The following is a 27361-nucleotide window of genomic DNA, read 5'->3' on the forward strand; positions in this document are numbered from 1 at the left end:
ATCCAACAAAGAAGAAAATGCAACAATGTAAACACAGAGCAATAATGGAAGACATCCAGCACCTTGTCTCTTTTGTGATTGTAACTCTTTGTTACAAACAGGGTTTGAATTATGGGGGCGCTAAGGGGAGCTCTACTTCCCTGAAAGGGTCAGACGCTCTGCTGAAAGCGTTACCTGACACATTCAGAAAGAGCTCTGAAAATTTTCAGATTTTTATTGTGCCTGTTTCCGAACTGAGATGGAATTGATTTTTAATGAGCCTCACTTTATATCAGAGCTTGTTTCAGCACCACGGATAGCACTGTTTGTTGTGTGTGACGTTATAGTGAGCTGTTGCACCTGAGCGGAGGCTACGTTTGCACTGGTGAATTAACTTACCTCCTACTTTTGTGGGGGATTTTACCAGCTGTTTAAGTCTTGCCTAATGCTTTATTTCTGTAAAACTTGAATGAGGGGCATTTTAGAGATTTGGGAGCCAGGCAAACTGCCACTGCCACACTGATCTGAACAGTTGACATGATACAGTTCAATAAGTTGCAGAGAGATTTCTTGTTGTATTTTTATTGCTTTAATACTGACAGTATTTAAGCTGAAACAACTTTTCCATCTGCAGAGGACACTTTGCAGAGATCTTCTCTTCATGCTGCACGTTGTCAAAGGATTTGATTTATCACACTGTGAATTTTAGCAACTCGTGAATTCAACAGACAAATTTCCTGACACTTTTTGGATTGCTGCTATGCTGCCTATATGAGATTTTAAATCCAGTATTAGGTAATTGCTGTAGCTATAGTGAATTTTTTTTCTCTGTAAACCTGTAATTGGCCACATATGGGTTATAAAATATGCGCATACATGTGAGATAAAAAGTCGTGGTCCACATGGTAAAATATAGGGCTCCCCCAAAGCCCACTGTGTAATATGAGCCCTGGTTACAAAGCTCAATTAAGCTTTGTTTCAGAGAAGACCGTGTGCTGCGAGGACAAACACAACAACAACTGCTGTCTTACAGGAAGTGACCATGAATTTTTTGGACCAATCAACAGACTGCAGTGTTACTAGCTCCACCTCCTGGGGTCAGTATAGCACCCCAACAGAAGGGTACCAAAAATCTTGATGAAATATGTCGGTAATTTGGGGACCTGTCCCAGTTTTTTTCCAAGGTAACACCTCAAAAATGCAGATGGAACCAAACTGAACCACTTGATGGGAACAAGGCTTTACTCACAGCCCAGTGCTCTGAGATGCGTCCGTCGTTGAACATTAGTGAGTCCTGGTTCTGTCCTACCAGAGCTCATCTACCAACTCCAACCTCACCAAGAAGAGCTAACGTAACCTCACTCTTTATTTTATTGATAAACTCTCAAGTTTAAACAGACCACTGCAGAATAACTGCTGACTGTGGGTTGGAATCAACATTAGCACAAATAGATTAGCGTGTGTTTGTGGGCTGGCATCTTGTTGTCGTAGAGACTTCTCATGCTATAAATCAATCCAATTGTGGAGAAATAAAATTAATGATAAACAATTTTGGTGATGATAATCCTGTTTTTAAATAGTGGGTTATGATCAGGCATATACCTACACATCTAGTCTAAATTCTTGCCTGTTTTGTATGTTTCTTTCGACAAAGACGTCTGCTGAATAAAACTGTAGAATTGTAGCACTAGCCGTACATAGAGGTGAGACTTCTTCAAGATCATTTAGAAGTCGTCACAGGGGCTTAAACAGTTGAAATAGTCTCAGTGCTTTCAACCTGACAATCTAACTTCCTGGCTGCTTCAGAAAAGAGACATACTGTGTTCTGCCAGTTAAATGCTTTAAGTGTGCAGCTGAGCTGGAGGACCAGTCACAGTTAACCTTTATAGTTATACTTCTCATTTGACTCCACTTAGTGCTTTGTGAGCCATACTCGATTTTGGCTGTTGTGTCTGTGTAGCTCTGTAATACTTCACCAAAACTGGCTGTGGCGATATCTATACCCATCATATCACCACAGAATCAGTGAGGCCAGAGGACAGCAGAATATGATGCACACAGGAACGCTTTGTGCTATAACCTTTGACCAATCATGGGGCTGCTAATGATTTGACTGTGTTTACATTTTTTGCCAAGGTGCACATCAGGCTACATATTTGGTTTCTTTGCAGATACACCACTCCACAAACCTGTACGGTGTCGATGTGATGCAAAAAAAAAGCAAAATAGGCCGGAGATTTAACATTTGGCCTCTTCATAGGTTAGGTCTCCTCTGAACTTTGGCATTGGGATTGAGGTTTAAAGTTGAGATTCTAATAGTGGCACTCTGTGATGTTCCTTGTAAATGTCTCTTATATAAAAACTGTTTGAACTCAGCTCTGGAAACACCAGTTCTATTGCATTTAAAGTGGGGATGTCTCAGTCCTGATCTCAAGTGTTAGGAAGAAGCCCATTCTGGAATTTTTAATTGATGAAGTGATTGAGTTGATGAGAAAATAACAAAATATCCTATGGTACATTGATATGGGACACTAGTCACAGCCTTATAACAGGCCACATGGAATTATTTGTGCTGTATCGCACACACAAGTTCAGATGTCTCAGGCTCCATTTGCACGACAACGTTTCATCCAAAAAAGCTAAAAAGTTGTGAAAACATTGGGAAAAAAATTGGGGTTTAAACGCTCAGGGAGTGAAATGAAAATGCTGTAGTAAGCATGCCAGGCCTGTAGTCGGCGCTATAACTGTCTTGTCCAGAGGCAGCTTTTGGGAGATCTCCACCAAAGTAGAGTTGAGCTGATCATCTGGTGTATTGGGGAATACTAAGAGCAGAAGTGGAGCAACAGATGCTCATTTTGTATGAAGACAGTACAGTCAGTAGATACAGCAGATTGAACAGCGCAAGCACAACACAGTCGACCACGATGATCGTAAAGATGGCACTGTTGGACTGTTGTATGCCCATGCGCGGAGCAGAGCATGATGAAGCGTTTCCACTGAAAACGCCGGCTTACTGTTTCCATGGCAGCGGTGTCGGCAGTGTTTCAGAAAACTTCCACTCTGGAGGCTGTTTATAAAAGTTTGTGTTTTAGGTTGGCTGAAACACAGTTTCCGTTTCAACGTGAGGCCAAAAAGCAACAATATTTTTGTGTTTCACCCTAAAACCATTGTCGTGTTAACAGACCCTCATACACGGGAAAATTTAGAGGAGATGATTCTTGCAGCGATACTAGCTGAACTATGTTAAATTGAATAAGCTCAAGACATAATTTAGTAATTTTCAGCTGTTTATTACTGTGAAAACACAAAACAAAAAAACTGTCTAGCCCTGGTTTCTTACCTTATGTGCAACTATTATCTTGGCAAATCTGAGTATAATACCTGGACCCCGTAGCAGCAGATAAAATTAATAAGATCAAAAAAGAAAAACAAAAACAGATCATTAACAAAGGTCAAACAGCTTCCATGTGCATCAATCCTTTACTGTATGAATGGAAAAACGTATCTTCTCTGTGCTCTGTGGAGTGACTCAATGTTTCAAATGTGGTTATTTCAAAATCAAGCCTACGTTTTCTGTTTTACGTTTAAATTTTGTGGCTCACAGAATATTTACAGGCTTCAGTGAGGTTATTGTGCAGAAAGTGCTTGGACTCAGTTTAGCTTTCCTTAAGAAAGGTCAATCATTGTAGCTCTGACACTTTCTTTGCTCCTTCATCGTGTGTGTTTGTCAAGAAGAGCATGGAACGTGTGTCTTGATCAATCTGCCTCTAAAGGCTGAGACGTAAAATGTATTGAGCCTAACACTCTGAACCAAAGCAGTGCAGCAGAGTAAGGTACACACCGTGTTTTTGTGTCACTTTGTTTAGAAAACTTTGTGAATCAGGCAACTTCATCTGCATCAGTGAAAACGCCTCTGCATCCCTGTTCTGCTGACAACACCTAAACAAGATCCTTGGCCTCTCTCTGCACCCCTAAACACAAACACACACTCACACCCACACGGACATACACACACAAAAAAGACACCTGAAAGGCCAGCCTTCACACGGCAGATCAGGGCCTGTCCCTCTATTCCACGTAGTCACACCATCCACAATGATTCATCTCTGAGGGAGCGTGAAGTGTAAAAGAGATTATCACCAGAGAAGGGTTTAGTGCCCCCCCACACACACACATACACACACATATACATACATACATACACACACCCATCCCAGAGAGATCTACGGCTCTCATGTTTGCCCAAGAGAAAATCAGAAAAAATTGCTAATCTTTACAGCCATGTGTGTGTGTGTGTGTGTGTGTGTGTGTGTGTGTGTGTGTGTGTGTGTGTGTGTGTGTTTGTTTGTGAATGTGTGTGTGTGTGTTTGCTTGCATCATGTAGTGTGCACTGGTAATGCCTGAAGCCTGACCAGCATGGCTGAGCAGCTCACAGCCTTGTTTGGAAATGTGCTGACTTCAAGGATTTTTGTGTGTGAACGTTTCTGTTTGCATCCGTCTGCAAAAACACCTGTGTGTGTGTGTGTGTGTGTGTGTGTGTGTGTGTGTGTGTGTGTGTGTGTGTGTGTGTGTGTGTGTGTGTGTGTGTGTGTGTGTGTGTGTGTGTGTGTGTGTGTGTGTGTGTGTGTGTGTGTGTAAGTTGCCTTGGTGGTACCATCACATATTGTGTTTGCTTATATAAAAACAAAAAAATCTGTTGTTGAGTCCCTTTTATCTGTGTTTAGCGTTTCATACTTGGACCAGAACCAGGCCAGGCCCTGTTAGAACTGACACCAAACCTCGATGCACTTCAGTCTGTTCCTGCACAAAGTGAGAGCTGAAATGACTTGTGTGCTAATCCAGATGAGGACCTGTTCACACATATCATGTAAATGGTTCTGTAGGTCGGCCTCATTAGCTCGTAATGAGCTGTAGGGAAAAAACATCCATATGAAGCCTGCTCCGAGACTGCTCTCTGAATTAGCATGCAGATTTTTGTTCAGATTCTCAGAACCATTGTTATGACCACAGTGTCTGCATTCTGATGGCGCCAGAAGGGACACGCAGAGGGCAAATTCTTCTCATTGCATTCCCTCTGAGTGCTCCATGCCTCAACAGGATTTGAATGGTAAATGGACTTCTACTTACAAAGCGCTTTTCTGGTTTCTCTGAAAACTCAAACACTTTTGCACTGCTAGTCTCATTCATTAATTCACACAACTTTCACACAATGACGGCAGACACTGCTTCAACAAGGGACCATCAAATTTACCTCACACAATCCAAAACTGAAATTTATGCAAGCGTTTCTGTCTCATTCTTAGTAAAAAAACAAAAGGACACAATGACTCCCCTATTCACAAATTTTAGTTCCCAGAACTTAATGATTACATTAAGCTCTAAGTTGCCTTTACATTCCCAGAAGGTAACTTTTGGTTGTGGTTTTAAGCAGTGTTTGGCAAGCTATTTGGAAAATGTAGTGAGCTAAGCTACCTGCTACTCTGTGTTAAATCAAGCTTCACCACACTGAAGCTATGACCCACAGAAATATAGCAAGCTAAGCTACAGCAGTATGGCCAAAATAGCTCAATACATCAAGTTACTTTTTTTCCTCTACACTGTACCGACTTAATTTCCAATAAATTTCAGGGGTATAAAAACTAGCAGTAAAACATCTAGACAGATGTATATTCCCATATAAACATAAAGTAAATCATTAAAATATCATATATCTTACACATAGTTTGGGCATTCACATCACCGAAAATGATACAAAATTCAGTAAATTGTTTATCTTTCTATCAGTGTTTACTTAGATCAAGTTTTATTTCTTAAGTATAACATCTCTGTAAAATCATTCAATTCACTCCCAAATTGCTTTATCCTCTACAACTCTATTTTGGTCTTCAGTGCAAGATTAAGACATTTGATTGTTTATGCCATCACTTTTGTTACCCTTTGTATTACTTTTTTTTTTTTTTTTTTTTTTTTGCAATTTGCTCATTACTATTAACAGTAATACTGAATACAGATTTTTGTTTTGCTGGTAGTTCATTTTCTCATATACCTCTTCTCTCCTATTTGTATCTATTTTTTTTCTTCCTTTTAACTTGTCCTGTTTAGCATCACGACAACAGAATTATGGTCTGGCTGCCATATTGTGCAGAACACATTTACTTTTCCAAGGGGAGCCATTTGTTTATTAGGCTCCCCTTGAGTTTTAAAATGATAGTCTTTATTAGTCTTTTGGAATATATATATATATATATATATATATATATATATATATATATATATATATATATATACACACATATATATAAATATATATATATATATATATATATATATATATATATATATATATATATATATATATATATATATATTTATATTTATATATATTTATATATATATATAAATATATATATATATATATATATATATATATATATATTTATATTTATATATATTTATATATATATATAAATATATATATATATATATATATATATATATATATATTTTTTCTCTTGAAGTCTACTGCTCGACCAGAACAAGGTGATATTAGGAAAGAAATAGTAGTAAAGGGAAAGAGTGAAGAGAAGAGACTAGACAGAGGGGGAGAGAGAGACAACAAAACAACAGTAGAGAGCAACCACAACAGCTGAGCAAATGACTACAGACAGGAGAAACAAACAACCAGCTACTGAGCCTGAAAAGGGACAGTATCCTGAGGTCTTTGGCATCATAATCACAAGAAGCACCTGTGGAGAGATGAACTGGAGAAATCATGAACAACAGTGAGCATATCAAAGACAATTGTTGAAAAATATGTATCGTATATACAAATATACACAGAAGCATATACTCACCTACACATATAGGACAGGGTGTCCGCGGGGTCTAAAAAAGTATTAAAAGTCGGTAAATCAATTGTGGGAAATTAAGGGCCTTAAAAAGTCTTAATTGTGGTTTTATGAGGTATTAAGTTTCATAGGTATTCAAGCTTTGACCCAAAAAATATCTATCAATATTTATTTTCCTCCTTGCAGCTGTCCCCTGATTGGGACGTTAAACATTCAGCTGATAAAGTTCTAAAATAGAATAGAATAGAGTAGAAAAGAGTTATTTTACTGATCCCAAACTGGAAAATTGTTGTGTTAACAGCAGAAATCGATGGAGTCAGTAGAAAAATACAAAAATAAAAAAGAATAAAATAAAAAAAAAACATAAAGACTCTAGTTACAATAAAATACAACAATAAAGATTTGTGAGCAGTATAAACACTAGCTATAAATTAATGTCATTTCTAATTTTATAAAGAGAAATTAAATACAAAATTAAAGCAAATCACACAATCTCCGGCACATGTCCTAAATTTTAAAAACGATTAAATAATTTCTCATTTTCTTCAGCAAGTTGGCCTTGAATAACTGCTGTTTCTTGTTTGGGGAGCGACGATAAACCTGCCTTTAGTCTAATTTGTTCTTTCAAGCTTTATTCCTCCTTAGCTTACATCATTTCTGTAAAAATGTAAACTACAACTGTTAAAAAGTGGATGCCAACAACAACTGAAAGTTGCGATAAAGTCTTAAAACTTTTTTAAAGGTTTTTGAAAAAGTCTTAAAAAGGTATTGAAATCAACCTCAGGATTTTAGCATATACCCTGTAGGAGCATGGGTGAGAGTGCAAAATATTGGGGGTTAGTTTTGATTTAGGTTAGGTGATCATGCCAAGGTGTGATCATGCAGATGTGGCCCGGCTGCCCCCAGAGGCTAGACGTACACTGAAATGGCCCTCAACGCTAAGAATCTAGCGGCTACAACAGTGCACAGAGCCTAGACAGTCCACCATGCAGACAGCAGCACGCCAACCAAGGAGGAGGCAAGGAGAGGGGTGCCCAGGAAGGCAAGATGCAGGCCCCTGACAATGCAAAGTGGGGACCACAGGGGGCCAGGGACTGAGGTCCACAGGCCCCACTAGACCCTGGGCCCCGGACTGAGTGCAGGGGGTAGGGCCTGGGGCCCCCTGTGCCCAAGGGCCACCCACCCCTGTTGAGGGGGCGCCCAGGCCACCACCCACTGAGAGTCGGTACCAGCCCCCAGCGCACCCGGCCAGACTCTGGAGACCACAGAGATCCCCTCCCCAAGACCCCCGAACATAACCCCCCACCCCTATCTCCCTCTCATCTGTACCCCAGCTCACCAGCCCTCCCCAGTGATCCTATTATTATCCTATTACCATATGTATCAATTTAATTATTTGATCCCCCACCTTACACACACCCACACACTGCCACTACGTCCTCACACTTGATTTAATTAATTTACTGCCACGCACATTGTTGGCTGTTGAAAAGTGGCTTGTTTGTGTTGACATCTTATGCTGCAGTTGACATGTGGTGGTTAGCTTAATTGCTGGTTGTGCATATTCAGTAGTCGCCTGTATATGGCTTCTCAGGTTTGTGTTTGAAGTCGTTGAAGTTGACAGAAACTTCGCCTTGGGTTGGCACAGTAGGCATCTGAACACACAACTTTTCCCCATTTAAAAAAAAAAAAAAACTCACATATTTATTTAGGTAGGGCCACAGTGACTCCTTAGGCTGCTCCTCTTTTCCTTCCTCTTCTGCCATCTCTCAGTGAACTGATGCGGGTGCATGTGTGTGTGTGTATGCAGTGGAGTCGCAGGCAGGGATTGTTGAGTGATGACATCTACAGTTCCTCCGCTTCTATTAGTCGACACAGACATAGATCTTGGTTTGGTTCTAACTAAGCTTTGGATAACCAAAGGCTAACATTGTCTTTACGGTCTGTATTACTTGGGTCTGGTGTTCATTCTCACCATTACTATATACAGCAGGGGTTTTAAACTCACGATTACCTGAGGGCCACTGAGCATCCAATCCTTGTCACAAGGGGACCATTTAAGTAGCACCACAAATTGAGAAAAAAAATGTTCAGCTGTTTGGACAACTCTAAGTGAACTGTTTTACAGTCATTTTTTTTCTTGTCTTACTGAGATCTTTTTGTCTTTTCTGTGTTTTTTCTTATTGAATGCTTGCTGCCATTGCTTCTTTTCATACAGCTGGGCCATTTGCTCTGAAGGAGGTGGCAGTTGAAACCCTCAGTATGGCTTTAAGATGGACAACACTAAGTCTGGACCTGTTCTTTGATTTAATAATTTGTAAATAAATGGTGATTTATTAATTAAAGGTAGAGTCTTCTGAATTTTCCCCCAAAAATAAAATCAACTTTTACAGGATCAATCCTGCTCAGTCACCTCCTATGGGCCTCTATACATGTGTGTAAGTGTCTGTGTCTGCCTCATGCCCTTTCCTCAGCCTGTGTGTTGATGTTTAGGTTGTTTCAGGACATTTCTGAGCAGAGAGTAAACGTGGTTACATCAGCCAAGTGAGACAGTGACTTTGCATGATGATGATAGCTAGTTGAAGCTATAGAGCAGCTACAATAGTGGACGTAGCACAGGGGAAGAAAACAAAACAAAACAAATAAAGCTTTTTACTTAACGAGGGCAAAGCTTGGCGGCTTGACTTTCACTCACTTTTGTGCACTCAAGGGGAAGTATGGGACTAACAGTGACATAAAATGGTATTTGTCAAATATCCATGGTTAGCTTGTGCTAGCATGCCAAGTCTAGTGCTCAGCTCTCGAGTCTCTCCCACATAGAAACATGATTATGTAGGCGGTTGTTAGGCTAAGGAATGTGTTTGTGTAGCTACAGTCGGAGGCAGGGGGTTGTGCTGCTGCTGGCACTGATCCAAGGAGGAGGGGCCCAGTTTGATTGTTGTGTTTACTAACAAGTAACAAAAATTCTTGCAGACCCTACCTTTAAAGTTCCAGTGCTTATCAATGTCATTACACACGTCAGTGCTAGTTATAAGTTTTGTGTCAAATAAACATGCTCAGAGGACATTAAGCTGAAGCTGTGTTTACTTTCAGACACACAGCTCATTTCTCTCCCTAGTCTTAAGTTTTTATACTTTTACTGTTTTATTACAATATTTTTTCTATTTTTATTGCAACATTAACACCAGACACAAAGAAAGAATTGTTCAGAACATCACTGCAGAACAAGAAAATGAAAAATACTGCACAGGCGAGCAGAGACATTCCTTGTTCATTTTCATTCTGCTGCTCTGTTCTCATCAGTTTGATAACTCACTGACATTCATTGATCCTCAGTGATCAGTTCATATGAGCTGTTTAATCTGCTAGTGCTCTACCTCACTACCTACACTGATAGCAAAGGAGGAAAAGTGAAGCAGTGATGTCTGGTTTGAACAGAACAGCTATCTCAGCCTCATGAATAAATGAGTAAATGAAAAGATAAAATAAAACAAAGAGAAAAATAAAGTAAACCACAGTGCTTAGTTTTCCAATTATTCAGCAGAATTTCTTCTCTCCATAGATTTTACACTGAACAAAAATATAAGTGCAACACTTTTGTTTTTCTCTCCCATTTTTCATAAGCTGAACTTAAAGATACAAGACTTTTTCTATTTACATAAAAGGTCTGATTCTCTCAACTATTGTTCACAAACTTAATCACACAGCTCAACGCCACAGATGTCGGGGAGTGTGCAGTTGGCATGCTGACTGCAGGAATGTCGACCATAGCTGTTGCCCATGAATTAAATGCTCATTTCTCTACCATAAGCCATCAACCAGCCTCACTGCAGACCATGTGAAACCACATCAGCCCAGGACCTCCACATCCAGCATCTTCATCTCCAAGATCGTCCAAGACTAGCCGCTCGGACAACTGCTGCAACGATCAGTTTGCATTTCCAAAAGATTTCTGCACAAACTGTCAGTAACCATCTCAGGGAAGCTCATCTGCACACTCATCATCCTCATCAGGGTCTCCACCCCACTGCAGTTTGTTGTCGTAACTGACTAGAAGGAGAAAATGTTCATATTTGATGGCATCTGGCACTTAGGACAGGTGCTGGATTAACTTGGTGAAAGAGAAGTGCTCACTAACACAGATTTAGAAAAGCTTTTAACTATATTTGAGAGAAAAAAGGCCTTTTGTGTACATAGAAAAAGTCTTAGATCTTTTTGTTTAGCTCATGAAAATGGGGGGGAAAAGTGTATTTTCTATATATTTGTTTGGTGTAGATTGTTGCTGTGAAGACTACACCTCTTGGGGTTGGGGCTCCAGTTCCACAGTTTGGAGGAGTGTGATCTTATCAATGCACACGAAGAAGTCTGGTAAACTGACGCTGGTGTGTTTGCTGTAGGGAACTGAAAAAAAGAGAGAAATACAGCTGAGGAAGGGCAGGAGAGGTTAAAGAATCTGAAACTGCAGACTGTCAGGGATCCAATACGCTTCAACAACCTTCTCGACAGTTCATTCTCCAGATGTCACAGAGAAACAGACAGCAGCAGATAATTAGAGGTGAAGAGTGCAGTCACTGGGCTGAAAGATTGTATCAACACATTCATTATTAATGAGGTAACTAATCACATTTTAAAGCTCACCTTTTGTTTTTTGCTCATTAAGAACTGTACTTTGGATGTTATGACTCAGAAATGTAATCAACAGGATCAAAATAGATCTTTCTTCAATAATACACAACATCCAGTTCTCACCAAGGACACCTGACAGCTAAAACATTTTGATCTCTAGGTTTTCCTGACACTGGGACTTGACAGAAAGTGGGTAATGCTTGACATTGAGGGAGCATTTTGTTCCCAACACTGAAGTGTTGAGAATGTACGAGCACGAGGATGTGAGGGACTTTAACGAGGGACAAACTGTGATGGTGAGATCACTGAGGCAGGCCATCTCTAAAACTGTAGCTCTTGTGAGGTGAAAGAATCAACACCTGAGTAGTCCAAGGAAAACCGGGCAGTGGTTTTAAGTTTTCAGATAACTTTTGAAAGTTTGATCTTGGTTTGATGGTCTGGTTTGTTGTTGGTGGTGAAATACAGGCAATAGCAGAGAAGGGATCCCATCTCTGCTTTTTGCAGATGATGTGGTCCTTTCGGCCTCACCTCACAGAACACTGACCTCCACCTCACATGAGGACAGTTTGCTGCTGAGTGTGAAGCAGCTGGGATGAAGATCAGCACCTCTAGAAGCTGATTTTTGCTTGACGCGTCTGGGGTCCGTGCGCCTTTGTGCAGATGAATAACGTCATTTTTGCACCTATGCCCCCTCGCGCGGTCCCTTTGACGTGGAACATTTTTAACCTGATGGACGTAGATGCATGGACAAGATGGCAAAAGAACAGTATCTCCTAGTGGTCAAACAGGCATGTTTGACTCTTCAGACAGAGATTGCCACGATAACTGAGTGGTAAATAATTCATGACGTGAAATTGCGGCTTCTCTCAATGCAAACTTCTTCAACTCTCGTTAAGTGCTCTGGTAGATGTATGTTTGTGATACACCGCCCCCTGCAGTTTGGGAATGGACACCAACGGACGCTGCAAGGGGTGTTAAAAAGCATAAAAGCCTCACATGCTCTGTCATGCAGATCTTGTGCATCTCCTTTCCGTGTCCGTATTCCGTGTTCCGTGTCAGTGGATGTTTCCTCTGTATTCCTTTCAGTCGCCATCTGTAGCAGCTCTTCTTCTGTGTGCTCCGGTTCATACAGGTATCCTTTTGGTTCCAAAGTGAATGAAACTTCATCGTTGCTGTCATAGTCACTTATTTTGAATTTCCTACGCTGCCTCACAATCCTTAGAGTACAAACAAAAGAATTACGATACTTGATCAAACTTGCACAAGGCTACAACCGGTGCCCGAAGCATAGCATGTTTACATTCCCTACAGCTGAAAGGAGGAGGGGGGATGGAGCGCACCAGTGCCAGTCAGGTCAGGATTAGGGGAAAGATGAATGTAGCAATAAACAGAAACTGCCCAAACTGCCTTAAGAGATGTGAGCCAAGTGGAAGGACACATGACCAGTTAGTTAGGTCCGGATAAATGTTTATATTTCCGAAGACCTAATGCATCTAAAAAATATTTTATGTAGCGTACTCTTAAACTGTGGTATTACTTTTTGATTTTAGTTCTTGTAGGCAGAGAAAATAGCCTTTGAATTTGGTACGGTCTGTCCCTGTTAGCGCCTATTTCCTCGTCACCAGTGATTACAGTCTGTGTCTTACTGAGGGAGAGGAGACAACTTTCTACTGTCTCTAATGTCCTCAGTGGTCACATAGAGCTCATACAACCCCACTTCAAAAAAACTGAACTATCCCTTTAAGTCTGAGGCCATGGTTCTCAGTCGGAAAAGGGTGGACTGTCCACCCCAGGTCAGGAGAGAATCTCTATCCCAAGTGGAAGGGTTCAAGTATCTCAGGGTCTTGTTCACGAGTAAGGGGAAAATGGTGTGAAAGATCGACCCACGGATCGGGGCGGTGTTGGCACAAATGCGGACACTATACCAGTTTGTGGTGATGAGAGAGCTGAGCCAGAAGACGAGGGTCTCAATTTACTGGTCAATCTACGTTCCAACCCTCAACTATTGTCACAAGCTGTAGGGAAGTGACCGAAAGAACAAGAATCGTGGATACAAGTGGCTGAAATGGTCTTTTCTCCGCCGGGCATCTGGTTCGGAGCTCGGACATCCAGGAGAGGCTCGGAGTAGAGCTGCTGCTCCTCCACATCAAGAGGAGCCAGATGAGGTGGTCCAGGCATCTGGTGAGGATGCCTCACTGGACGTCTCCCTGGGAGGTGTTTTGGGCATGTCCAGCTGGGAGGAGACCCCGGGGAAGACCCAGAACACGGTGGAGAGATTATATCTCTTGACTGGCGCCTTGGTATCCCCTCAGAGGAGCTAGTAGAAGTGGCCGGGTACAGGGGCCATTGTTCTTCTCTGATGGCACTGCTGCCCCCACGACCCAGACCTGGATAAGCGGTGGAAAATGAGATGAGATAAGCAATAGTCTGACATCCAGTCTGTTTTATAATCAGTTTAAAATCCATCACAAGTGCTTTAATTTTAAAACTTGAATAACTTAAGTGACTCAGCTCAGCAGATCATGCCAAACCAAAGCAATAACCAGAGGAATAACTGGAGCGGTAGGCACATTCGTTACAGAGGGAAGTCTATCCTGCAAATTGCTCTGGTTAAAAAACAAACCCAGTGTCACTTGCCTGATGAAAACAGAAGAATTTGGGCTGTTTTTGCATTAGAGGTTGTTCTGTCAGGATAATGTGGCCCGGCATCGGGTTATTTTTCTGTCTCTTGTTTACTCTGAGTTGTTGTTTCTATTTCAGCGGTTACTTGTAGCTCCACCATCAATAATTTGTGACTCGGTAGATTTCCGCTCCCTTTATCTTTCAAAAAACAGAAAACCAGAGTCTTTCCTTTTTGAGGAATGATCCACCACCACTTGACACACAGCTCATGGTGTGTCCGACTGCAGACCCGGACAGACTGAAAAACAAGACGCTACAAATCATTTGCTTCTATTTGCAGCAGCACAGCATTTGTTTATGGGTGTTAGTAATTATGTAGTCCTTGATTATTTTTATATAAAATGTTCCCTGTTTCTAATTAGTGCTGTAGTCCTGTAATATCCCTTCATGTATCATCATGTCTTATATCTAATTAGAAAAGATGCATAATAGCCTATTAGAATAACAGCCCCCTGCTCTAATTGCCTGAGTCAAAAGCCATTAGAGCCCGTCTGTACACTTTAAAGAAGGACTTGGTTCCAAAAGTCTTTATCAACAACAAGCTTTAAATAGTAACACGCCCAAATTTGCCGCTGCAGGCATTAGTGTGAGGCGAAAGAGGCCACACTAATTGGACTTAAAGGGTTAAATGTATTTTGATAAAGATTGGATCATAGAAAAATAGACCAGATATTTTTGATTTTCAATCCTTAATTTGAAATCGACTGAGCCTTTTATTCAAGCAGTAATAAACACACATAGCCCAAGCATCTTCACATGTCTTACACGTTGAGTCAGAAACACACATTGATACAGTTTTTATTCGTCAAACACAAACTGTTTAGGACCATCACATCTTTAAAACAACCAGGAAAGAAGCAGGAAGTCATCAATTCTTCTTTACTTCTTGGTTTTTCTTTTGGTTTCCTGCTTTTTGCTCCTGTCAGAACAAATGAAGATCAGCTGCACTCTCTTTATGCTGTGACAACAGGAAGTGGTTGTGGGAAACACACAACAAAACAGCCATTTACCTCATTACTAATGTATTGTTAGAGACATGCAGAGAAATTCAGCCCAGAGTCTGTTAGTGCAAGGCCATAGATGGGACAATGAAATGCCCTCATCTTTGTCAAAAGAAGGTCAATTAAAATGCATCCACAAAGTGTTCAGAGCACTTCACTTTTTCCATATTTTACAACCTCATTCCTAAATGGAATAAACTAATTTTTTCCTTTAAGTTCTACAAACAACACCCCATAATGACAACCTACCTAAAAAGTTTTATTTTATCTTATTTTCTCAAATGTATTAAAACACAAAGCAAATAAATCACATGTACATAAATATTCACAGCCTTTACCATGAAGCTCAAAATGTAGCTCAGATACATCCTGTTTCTGCTGATCATCTTTAAGATGTTCCTACAGCGTCACTAGAGTCCACCTGTGATAAACTCAGCTGATTGGACATGATTTAGAAAAGCACACACCTGTCTCTATAAGGTCCCACAGGTGACAGAGCATGTCAGAGCACAAACCAAGCATGAAGTCAAAGGGCCTTTGTCAAACCGCCCCCTACACACTCCCCCTCCACGACGGAGTGCACTCTGTCACGGAGTCACACTCGCAGCTGAATGAAGTTCACTTCATCAAGGTGTAGGGTATAAATACAGCTTTGGGACAGAAACTTCCCTCGATCTCAGGCAGAAACAGATAAACAAAGGGAAAAAAAGAAAATATTACATACCAAATACAAAAGAAACCTACTCCCACACTTCTTTGGCTGCATTTCTTTTTTTTATTGAAGAGATTTTCATGTTTCACTCTCGCTTGAATTAATTCTTTTGTTTTTGTGACAGTCCCTGTAAATTTTAAACACTCAAATAAACACGAACTGTCTGAACAAATGCAAGGCAGGCCTTAATCAATGGCATGTACATCTAAAGTTGTAAACATCTGCATGACAATCATTAAATATTTGTGTTAGTTTAACAGTGTTTGTGCTGGCACATATGCGTGGAACTTACATTTGTCTGTTGGTTCCTCCATGGCTGAAACCAGACACAATTTAGCGCTGCACGTGTTCAGCAAGTCGGCATACGTGCAGACTCGCTTGTGGAGGGTTTTAGAGCCCACTACCCCTACCCACGGATTGGTTTGGGATGGCCCTTAAGGTGGTGGACCCTCCGCGAGAACGCACAAGCGGAGGGTTAGTGGGTAGGGAGAGTGTGTAGGGGGCGGTTTGAAAAAGGCCCATAGGAACTGTCTGTAGACCTCAGAGATAAGATTGTTTCCAGGCACAAATCTGGGGAAGGGTCCAGAAACATTTCTGCTGCTCTGAAGGTCAATATGAGCCCAGAGGACTCCATCATCTGGGACTGGAAAGAGTTCAGAACCACCAGGACTCTTTCTAGAGCTGGACCCATCTAAACTGAGCGATCAGAGGAGGAGGGTCTTCGTCAGGGAGGAGACCAAGAACCTGATTGTCCCTCTGTCAGAGATCCAGTGATCCTCTGTGGAGAGAGAATCAGAATCAGAATCAGCTTTATTCGCCAAGTATTTCCAGAATATAAGAATTTGACTTCGGTTTAAGCTGCACTCTCTGTTCAAATGTTGTGGATAGAAAAACACAGAGAAACACTGAATATTAAAAAAGTAGGAAAAATAGAGCTTAAGTAGAAATAATAAGAACTTAACTTAGAAATAATAATAATTACAATATTAAATAAAGAACTTAGTACAGAGTAGAATGAAGATACACAACACAACAAAGTTCAAAAAGTAGTGCACAGAGGAGAACCTTCCAGAAGGACAACCATCTCTGTAGCAATCCACCAATCAGAGACAAAGATTGAACTCTTTGGCGTGAACACCAGGCGTCATGTTTAGAGGAAACCAGGCACTGCTCATCACCTGGACAATACCATCCCTACAGTGAAGCATAGTGGTGTCAGCTTTATGCTGTGGGGATGTGTTTCAGCTGCAGGAACTGGGAGACCAGTCAGGATTGAGGGAAAGATGCACGTAGCAATGAACAAAGACATCCTGGATGAAAACCTGAAGATCTGAAAATGGCTGAGCAGCGTGGCTCCCCATCCAACCTGATGGAGCTTCAGAGGTGCTGCAAAGAGGAATGGGCCAAACTGCCCAAAGAGATGTGAGCCAAGCTGTGGCATCACATTCAAAAAGATGTGAGGCTGTGATTGCAGCCAAAGTTGCATCAACGAAGTATTAGGGAAAGGCAGTGAATACTGATGTACATGTGATTTTTATTGCTTTTATTATTATTATTATTTTTTTATAAATGCAAAAATTTCCTAAAAGCTTTTTGCATGTTGTCATTATGAGGTATTGTGTGTGAATTTTCGAGGAAGAAAATGAATTTATTCCATATTGAAGTGAAGTTGTAACATAACAAAATGTGAAAAAAGTGAGATACTGTGACTACTTCCTGGATGTACTGTACAAGCACATTTTAATAACATGGTAATTTAAAGTGGTCAGGAAGATTTTTTACCCGAACCAGAGTTGAAATGAAAGTCAGAAAAGTCAGAGTCAGTGTCTCAGACAATGATACTCAGACATTCAAGCTGCCTCTCCAAGGAGCAGTCCTTGGGCTCTCAAACTTTATACAGGAATACAAACAAAGTACAAGGTCAGATGACACGTTTCTTGGTGGAGCTGCTCTGTATCCTCTGTGAGTGCGAGAGCCGCCTCTGGTGCTTTCAGCAGTCAAAACATTTAATCACTTGATAACATTCTCAGGCTTAAAAGTACACATGGTTCAGGTATTATGAGAAAGAAAGGTACAAGGACAGATTGCCTCGGTCTCAAATCACAAAGGTTATACAAAGATGCATCAGCATTCTTTATAACAGCACACATAAAACAGTATATGTTCCACACAAAAGACATTAAAGTAATTATTATGGAGGTCAAAAACACTTTCAAAAATACATCAATCTATTGTCACCTTAGCTGTCTTTCAACAGAGAAAACAGTGGAAAGCTAAACAGACATTGTGCAGGTGCAGGTGCAGGACAATCAAAACCATCAGCAAGAAAAATAAAGGATAATCCTGCACATGTGCTCAGTGCCATAAGCCGTTTGTCAGATCACAGTATACAGTAGGGAAAATAAGTATTGAACGGTCAACTTTTTTCTCATTACATTTATTTCCAAAGCTACAATTCAAACAAATGTTCTACCAGACATTGATATTAACTCAAATAATCCACACATGAAAAGAAATCACAACGTTCAGGTCCATAAATAATGATTATGTGGAATTAAGTACGATCACACAGGAAAAAAATATTGAACACACCATGGAAAGGCTGTATACTTTGGCAAGGAAATGCACCATACCACCTGAAATCTGTCAGTAATTGTTACTTGAACTTCCAATTAGTGCAAACCAACATCAGCTGGGCTAGAGCAAATTGATGGTCCTATAAAAAAGGTTGTTTTTTCACCAAGCAGTTAAATACCACACACCTCATGTTGGGTAAAGACAAAGAGCTCTCTGAAGACATTCACAACCTGATTGTTGCTCAGCATCAGAATGGAACTGGTCAGAGACTCATATCAAAGCACCTGAATATTCCAGTCAGCACCGTTGGGGCCATTATTCGCAAGTGGAAGAAGCACCACCTTACCATCAACAGGCCACACACAGGAGCTCCTTGCAAGATTTCTGACCAGGGAGTCAGAAAGATAGTCAGAAGAGTACTCAACGAGCCAAAGACCACCCTGAAAGTGCTCCAGAAAGACTTGGAGGCAGCAGGTACAATTGTTACAGAGAAAACAAGAGGCAATGCACTCCACTGCCATGACCACTATTTATGGACCTGAATGTTGTGATATATTCTCATGTGTGGATTATTTGAGTTAATTCCAATGTCTGGTAGAAATTTTGTTTGAATTGCAGCTTTGGAAATGAATGTGATGAGAAAAAGTTGACGCATTCAATATTTATTTTCCCCACTGTACATAAAAGCCAAGGCAGGGAGAGCAGCAGCAAAGACCAACCAAGATACAGAACAGGTTAAGCATCAGTGAAAAGGGAGAGCTGGGTTGGAGGTAGGTTGCAAAACAGTTGCGATGATGCTCTTTGCCAGTTGGATGCTTGGATGTCATCAGCTGAGCTCTCAGCTGATTGTGGCTTGTGCTCAGACCAGCTGATATTCTAAGGGCTGAGCTTGACTTCATGAACTGCCTGAACTAACACTATGCTCAATTTATGAGACCCCGACTTTTTTCAAACCACAGCAGACCTTGAAACCAGTAACTGACCCACGCTTGCCTGTGGCTGCTTATCTTTTTCTCTTTGTTAGCACAGACTCCAGACTGCAGTGGATTTCAGACATACAGGAGCTGTGTTCAAAACCCCAGGCAGGCCAGATGTGTGAATACATTTTCAGATGAACTCCTTTAACCCCCAAACTTTCTCTCCAGTCTCCTGGTAACTTCAAGGTGTGATGCTGGAGTGAGCTAACATGAGAGTACAGTGGGAAGTATCTAGGTACCCATGCAAACCCAGAAGAGAGGCATGTATTAGGATGAAAGAAAACATTTAACTCAATACGCAGAAAAATCCAGGAGTGCATGGGTGAAAAACTTGAAGCATACATGAATTAATAATAGATATTGAGCGATATCACATCTTTCCAAATTTCCTTACTTTTTGTGTTAAGTTTATTTTGAGAGTGTCTGAATATTGCGAATTTATTTCTGTTACAAATTTAATTATCCATGACACTTTACTCAAGAAAGTAAGTATAGGTATGCCTTGGTTTATGATCTATTTCCCCATTGAAATAAATTGAAATGCCATTAATGTCTTCCAGGCTCCCAAGAAACCACACTTTTTTTGTTACATGTTTTTGAATAAGAAAAATCTATTTATTGATAATGCATATTGAAAAAAAAAAACACAATACAGAAGCATGTACTGTAATAAACTGGTTTATTGAGTATAATGTTCAGCATTTACCTTTGAGATCAGACAACTTAAAGATGCTGACCAAGGTGGAAGAGAAAGGCCAAACTGAATAACTGGATCTTATTCACTGATTTTTTGCCCTCTTCTCCACGCTTTCCTCACTTTCATCTGCAGGTGTTTTTATAAAAACCTGCTCAATGAGGCCTAGTTCATCCTCCCTTTCAGAATGTTTATGAAATGAGTTAAGCAACTGTCACTAAATAGCACTGTCCCATGCCCAGTTGCAACTTTTTCAGGGTGTTTCTTTTGAATTAATTTTGAAAGTTTTGAAAAAAAAAAAGAAAAGAAAAAGAAACCAGGAGCACAAATGTGGATATAACACTGATTCTTCTACTGTGAGCTAACAGCTTAAAGTAAACCAGTGAGACTCAGGATGCTGCATGGGTAGATGCTAACGGCTAAAATACACTGGATGAGTCTGTAGTGAGTCTTTGTTCCGTTACAGCAAACAGATCAAATAGGTTTCCGTTCAAATCAATGTGTCAACTCACACTGAATCCGTTCTGTTGCAGTACGTCTGCCTGGCTGGTCCGTTATGTCGCAGAAAATGACTCATGACCCTGTCATACCAACCAGGTGTTTTTTCCAGAGATTTTACCAGTGTTCTCTCAATGCTCGTTGTTTTTAAGAAAGGGAAAAACTGGCTTGGGATCAATAAAGCCTCTGGATCAGTCCAGAACAACTGAGAAGATGCTCCAGTTGAGGGTCATACTTCAAGATCACTGACTGGCTCATTTCACTGTCAATCAAAAAGGGATTCAGCCTCAGACAGATCATCCAATCATCATGCAGGAGCCCAGCATCCAGAGCAGACCATTGCCTCATAGACCCCCAGAGAGGCAGATGGGCGGGACAAAGCCCAGCGTTTATCCAATGACAGTCCAGTTCCCACAGTGGAACAACCCACTCTACGCTTCCCTGCTGAAGTCTACTGTGTGAAAGCGCTGAGACGCTGTGGGGATGAGTGAGAAGGAGGTGGAGCCAGTTACCTGTGATAGGAGCTGATTCTGAACAAAAGATGAAGGAATTCTAGCGCATATTTTGTCAATGAAATGTACACACAGCAGAACATATCACTACTTCTTTGGGGACATTTTAGAGGAAGCTGAGCTTCCCTTGCAGTCTTACAGCAATCGCCACTGATACACAGTTATCCTATTTTTGATGGGTGTGGAGCTGTGACCCATAAATTCAGTGTAGAGAAGATTGTGCAGGACAGGAAGTTGTAACCGGACACTACCTAAAAAACACCCAGTGACTTTCAAAATAAAAAAAACTGTGTCAAAATCAGTTTGTATATGGACAAAATAGCAGAGCCAGACCAGGAGTCAACAGGTTTAAGGTTTTACAGCTCAACATGGATGAAGACGGACTTAACAATGGAGTGAGAAGTGCAGGAACTCCTTGGTCTGTGACTCCAGCTGTCTGTCAGTCATGTGGCTTGTTGGATTGAACATACAACCTGTGTGAGTTGAGAAACTCTGTCAAGACACAGTCCAACGGAGTCACACTGCAGATGTATCTTGAGGATTTTAGGCGTAAGGCGTTCACTGAGGGTTTACTGCGCCAGCTCTGGGGTATCTGAAGTTCGCTCATACCCGCAATTTTAGCTCTCAACTCACAGCAAAAAATGGGCTGACTGTCTGAAAAAGTCATTATTTGGGAGAGTCATAAGTCTGAGATCTGTCAAAGTCATGCTATCACTTAAAAGTCTACTGAATGACAAACAGATAATCAGTTAAACAAACCAATTCCATAACCTTAGGATTATACCTGTGTTTGATTGACAGGTGCTGCAGACTAAAACCCACTATTTCTACCCACTCATTGTGGACATCCAGCTAGGTAAATATGAATCAGTGGTTCTCAAAAGAAAATTAAATCAAACGTCAATAAGGTCATGAACCGTCGTGTTAACCTTTATAACACTTTCACAAGGAGAAACATCCTTTCTGTAGTAAGTGTTATAGCACAACACAAAGCTTCTGCCTGCAACAAAAGAGGAGAAAGTAGCCCTGATAAAACCTGCTGTGCTCCTCTGTCAGGACTGACTCAGCAGTCGCGTTTTATGAATTTTCACCTGCAGAGATGAGCTTGCAGAAAAAATGGAGCAACTTGGGTCATCAAACATATGGACACACATGAATCCCACCAACAGGACTAATAATACCTCCTGATAATCACAGGCCGTGACTCAGTGTGTCCGTATCGAAGAACTAATCTGTCCTGCAGTATATTAACATCGGCGCCACAGAGGGACCCCATCCCCCCAGCTGTTGTGAGCCCAGCAGGAGCCTCATCTCCTTCCTCTCACACTGACCCTGAGTCAGCCTTATATAATGTCTGCTCTTTATTATGCTGTCCTTTTATTGCCCATTCAGCACCTTGACCAGCGTCTGTAACATCCGTTTGTAACATGATCACCTCTCCATCTCTTCTCTTTCTGCCTCTCTTTCTGTTTCCACCTCCCTCGGTCTCACGCGGCGGCTGACTTTATTTTCTCTCTGCTGCTCTGTCGCCCTCCTCCAGCTTGCTTGCTGATGCTGATTGCTGCTGTAATGCACTGAAAATGTCCTGGGCGGCTATTCAGAGCAAATTGCTCTGCGTTGTGTTGCTGCAGGGCCCAAACTAACTGGACTGTGGAGGCAGGCCAAGGCCTCCGTAGTTTGTGAGGAGAGTAATGATGGAGGCTTCTAATGGGCCTTTCTGTACGGACGCAGTTTTGCTGTTGCAGCTCAGAAATAGCTGTAGTATGATAGTATAATGTGTTCAGCGCTGTTGTGATGGGGTGTAAAATCACCTCCAGGTTCAAATTCATCTTGTTTACCATCAGATCTGGATACTTTCCCAGTCACAGATCTGAGCCAGAATTGTTCAGAGAGAAATCAATCGTAACTGACTGACCAGACCAACCGATATTAGATTTCTGAGTCTGAAATAGATGTTGGAAGAAAGAAATAAATGAGTAACAATAAAGCTTTTGATATACTGAGAATGTTTCAGCTAGAGTGAAGAAAAGAGCCTTTTTCTGTGTGGATTATAACAATGATGCCTTCACAACACAACTCAAGAGGTGCTTACAAAACACTGTCCTGAAAGGGTATTAAACTAAAACACACATTTTTGACTTATTGAAGAATGGACTCTGATCTGCATGGCTGCTGCTTGTTTCTGCCAACCACTTCGTATCATGGCTGAACATGCTCTGCAGGACTAACTTTCCATATTGTAAGCCTGCAGCAGTGCTGTGATGAATCTCATCAATCACTACACCTTTGTTTTTTCATATTGACCCTGAAATGACTCAATACTGGGGTCCCATTGTGGAATTTCACATTGTGCTACAACATTATGGCAGCATGAAGGCTGAGCACACATCAGGGGCTGCATGTGGACTATGTAGTGACCATACACCCTCTTTTGCCCAGACATGTCCTCCTTTTTGGTTGTAAAATTATTGTCCGGGGGGGTTTTATAACATTCTATAAAATTGCCAAGTTTTGCTCAGCTTGTTTTACAGACGCAGCACCAGGCCACAGGCCTTATTCTGATGTACCTGTCAAGATGATGGCATAAACGCCGCCTGCGTCATGTCACAAAAGACCCAACCCGCCTCCTCTCTCTGATTAAAACAGAAAAAAATTCTCTACCTGCTCTTTTTTTCTGTTGCTTTTTTGAGCCATCATTTATATTTTTACATCAGCCCAAATAAAACAAGAATGACCTATTTTTTCTTTTGTTTATTAAAAAAAAAAAAAAACCTAGAGTAATACCTCTGTTTTTCTTCTTGTTAAACTAAGATTATGAGGTAAAGTAAAAAAAAAAATTAAGCCTCCCACAAATTTCTTTTTGGAAGCATTTATGTTAGTTTATGAATGAATGAATGCAGAAATCATCACCAACACAATCATCATAAGAAAAAAATAAAATATGCTGATCCCAAAAGTTTTCAGCTGAAGCTGAATTTTCTTTAGGTCAGACAAAACCAGATCTTGGAAAAAAATCGTAGAAATGTGTAAAACAAAAGAGGACATGTCTCCTCTATTCAAATGACCCTCAAATCCCTTAAAAACAGTCGGAAAGCAAAGCCACAGGGGAAAAAATCAATACATAACATTGAAATCTGACAAGACAAACATACAAACAAAAGGAAAAACTGCACACAAGCACGCACACACACACACTCTCTCTCTCTCTCACACACACACACACACACACACACACACACACACACACACACACAAGGACGCAGGTGAAAATTGTGAGGGGTAATCAAACAGGAAGAAAACACAAGGACAGGAGGTAAAACTAAACTGAATCCACAGGGAGCAAGAGCTGCAAAATAAAACAAGAAACACGAATTAAAACACAACCATCACACACACACACACACACACACACACACACACACACACACACACACACACACACACACACACACACACACACACACACACACACACACACAGACACGGATGCATCACCATGAACACAAAGATGCAAAGAAACAAAGGAAACAAGAGCTAACAAAAGAGACAAATCGACCGTGAGAGAAAGGAAATCAAAGACTGATCACAACACAAAGAGTAAACAGAACAATCTGAGCATCACAGGACACACACAGCGCCGCTTCACACTCTCAGACTTCTGTTTACAGCTGTAGATATCGTGCCTGGCTATATGTGAAGGGCCTCTGTGAGGATTCATCTTCCAGTGTGCCCACAGAATGATTCAATGCATCATATGTGCGTTACAGAAACATATTTGAATCACAGATGAGGGAAATGATTTACACAGATGTCTCAGGCAGAGAGACAGATCTGAGTCCAGCCTTTGAGCGACGAGGCACTTTTTTCATCTTTTTTATGTAAAGTGAGGAACTGTTCCCAATTCTGTTGATTTACTGGGAGCTGCCAGGAAACACTCTTCTGGCAGAGATTCTGCAGGGGAGGCGATGACAATAAGGTTATTGAAAGATTATTTGGCAGCAGCTAAATGATATTTGAGAGTGACCTTGTATCTGAGGGAGGGGAGAAACATGCTGTCCTTGCAGAAACAACAAAGAGTAACGTTGCTCTTTATTCTCACAGTGAAAATGCCTCCTGAGGGCCATGATGACTCTGTCAAAGAGCACTATCTTAGCAGTTATAAGTTAAGTTTTTGTCATGTTTGTGCTCAGTATCAGAGTTGATGTCCATTGTGAGTGTCCTTGGTGACAGCAGACTACTTGACTGTAACCATGACCCCCCTTTAAATGTGAGCTGCATCATAAGAGAAATCTTTTTGTCTGAATAAAGATAGTTTTTATTCACGGTCAGACCTTTTTAAAACATAACAGCCATGTAGGACTCTTAATGAGAACTCATGCTGAGAGGGTTTGCAACATGTTGCACAAAAGCCTTTTAATTTCAGCTCCCTGAGCTTTCAGCTGTTGTCTGATCCTTTTCTTTTACCACACAATGGACAGTGAATTGATGTACTAAAGGTATTATCCTTTGGAAAGAGTCACATAATGTCCTTGGTTAGATACAATGAGATTGAAATACTTCATGACATAAAAAGGAATATTTCTGCTAGAGTGATGTGCGCCTCAAATTTAATCCATAAGACAACAATTTCAAACTAATTCAAACTGGTCTTTAAAACTTTGCAGAACCATAAACAGAAAATCATAAGTGTTATCTCAGTGGCATCACACACAGGTTTTCTAACAGAGGATTTTGTAGCTAATCAATCATCAAATTAACAACGCTGACTCCATTTACATCCAGTGACCAAACAAGAGGCGAAGCGGTGGAGTTGAGGTGATTTTGTTGACTCCTTTACACCCTGATTGAAGCTGTTAAAAAACTTTGTTTTATCTATTTTCAGTATTGCACTTTGTAGACTGTACCCCTGCACACTGAAGTCACACCTAGCCATGCAACAAAAATATCCAGCTAAAAAATCAGTTCTCTACGGTGGCCAGCAGGTGTTCGATGACTTGGAAAAGCAACTGCACAACAGAAAACAGCCACAGTTAGCGATCTCAATGGACACAGAAAAGTTGTGAAAATTAGTAAATGATTGTTTTCTTTTTTTAACTTTAGCTTTGATAAATAAAGCTGTATGTCTTACCTTGTGATCACTTTCATGGAACTTACATTTCTATATATTATCGGCAATATGTCGTCCTATATTTAGCTTTATGAATCAGTCATGTCATAACGTTAGCATTATAGCAAAATTTATTATAAATATATTAAATAATTCACTTCCTGGGCTGCACAGTGGTGAAACGGTTAGCGCTGCAGCCTCGCAGCAAGAAGGTCACCAGTTCAAATCCCCACCTCAGCTGGTGGGCCTTTCTGTGTGCAGTTTGCATGTTCTCCCCGTGCATGTGTGGGTTCTCTCCAGATCCTCCGGCTTCCTCCCACAGTCCAAAAACATGTTCAATTGGTCACTCTAAATTGTCTGCAGGTGTGAGTGTGTGCGTGAATAGTTGTCTGTCCCTGTCAGCTCTGTGAATGACTGACCCTGTTCTACGAAGCAGGATTATTCCTCAGTGAGGTGAGTCTCCATGGCAACATACGCTGAACAGCTAACCTGCTCTGGGGCAGGTTAGGTTCCAGATTCAACTCGCGGACTGTAAAAACCCCGCCCACTGACCAATGAGCCCTCACGAGAAAATGGCTTGTCCGTTCTTAGAGGATCCTGTGGACATCGGAGCTCACATTGTCCGAGGAGCACTCCGGCGCGCGAGAGTTTTCAGGGACCGCATCGACCCACTCTCTTTTTCGGATGACCACCTTTATGAAAGTTACCGGTTTTCCAGGGAGGTACATGACACTTTCTACAGGTAGTTAAAGGGAATGAAGAACTCTCATTGCCGTAATAAGATCTTCAATGCCAACACTTCTGTTCCATGACAATATTTTATTGCCTGTATTTAAATTGTGACAGGAATTCATGTAGGACTCATGTGGGCTACATATCACACAAAAAATGTTACCAGGATAGGAATGAACAAATGAATAAATTCATCTAAGAAATAAATTAGGTATGGTGCATGTTACAGTAAAAGTGCATGGTGAACAGTGCTATTTAAGAATGATAATGGCACAAAAGATTTTTTTTTAGACTGTCAGCAATTTTCTGCCAGCACTCCTTCCGTGCTTTAGCAGCGGCAACGGTGTTGCTTTTAACGTTATTACATGTTTCAGCTCGTCATACTTCCTCATGATCACCTCCTGCTCCTCCTGTGT

General features: G+C 41.0%; 1 protein-coding gene across 1 annotated transcript in view; it reads left to right on the forward strand.

The window, feature by feature from the left end:
- Window positions 1–27361, forward strand: part of LOC141787140 (endonuclease V-like) — a 157544-nt gene that overhangs the window by 126643 nt on the left and 3540 nt on the right. The gene's annotated exons all lie outside the window — the stretch shown is intronic.

Source organism: Halichoeres trimaculatus, unplaced genomic scaffold (assembly GCF_033239565.1).
Source record: "Halichoeres trimaculatus isolate MK-OKI-2021-1 unplaced genomic scaffold, fHalTri1.1 fHalTri1_scaffold_2, whole genome shotgun sequence".
NCBI lineage: Eukaryota > Metazoa > Chordata > Actinopteri > Labriformes > Labridae > Halichoeres > Halichoeres trimaculatus.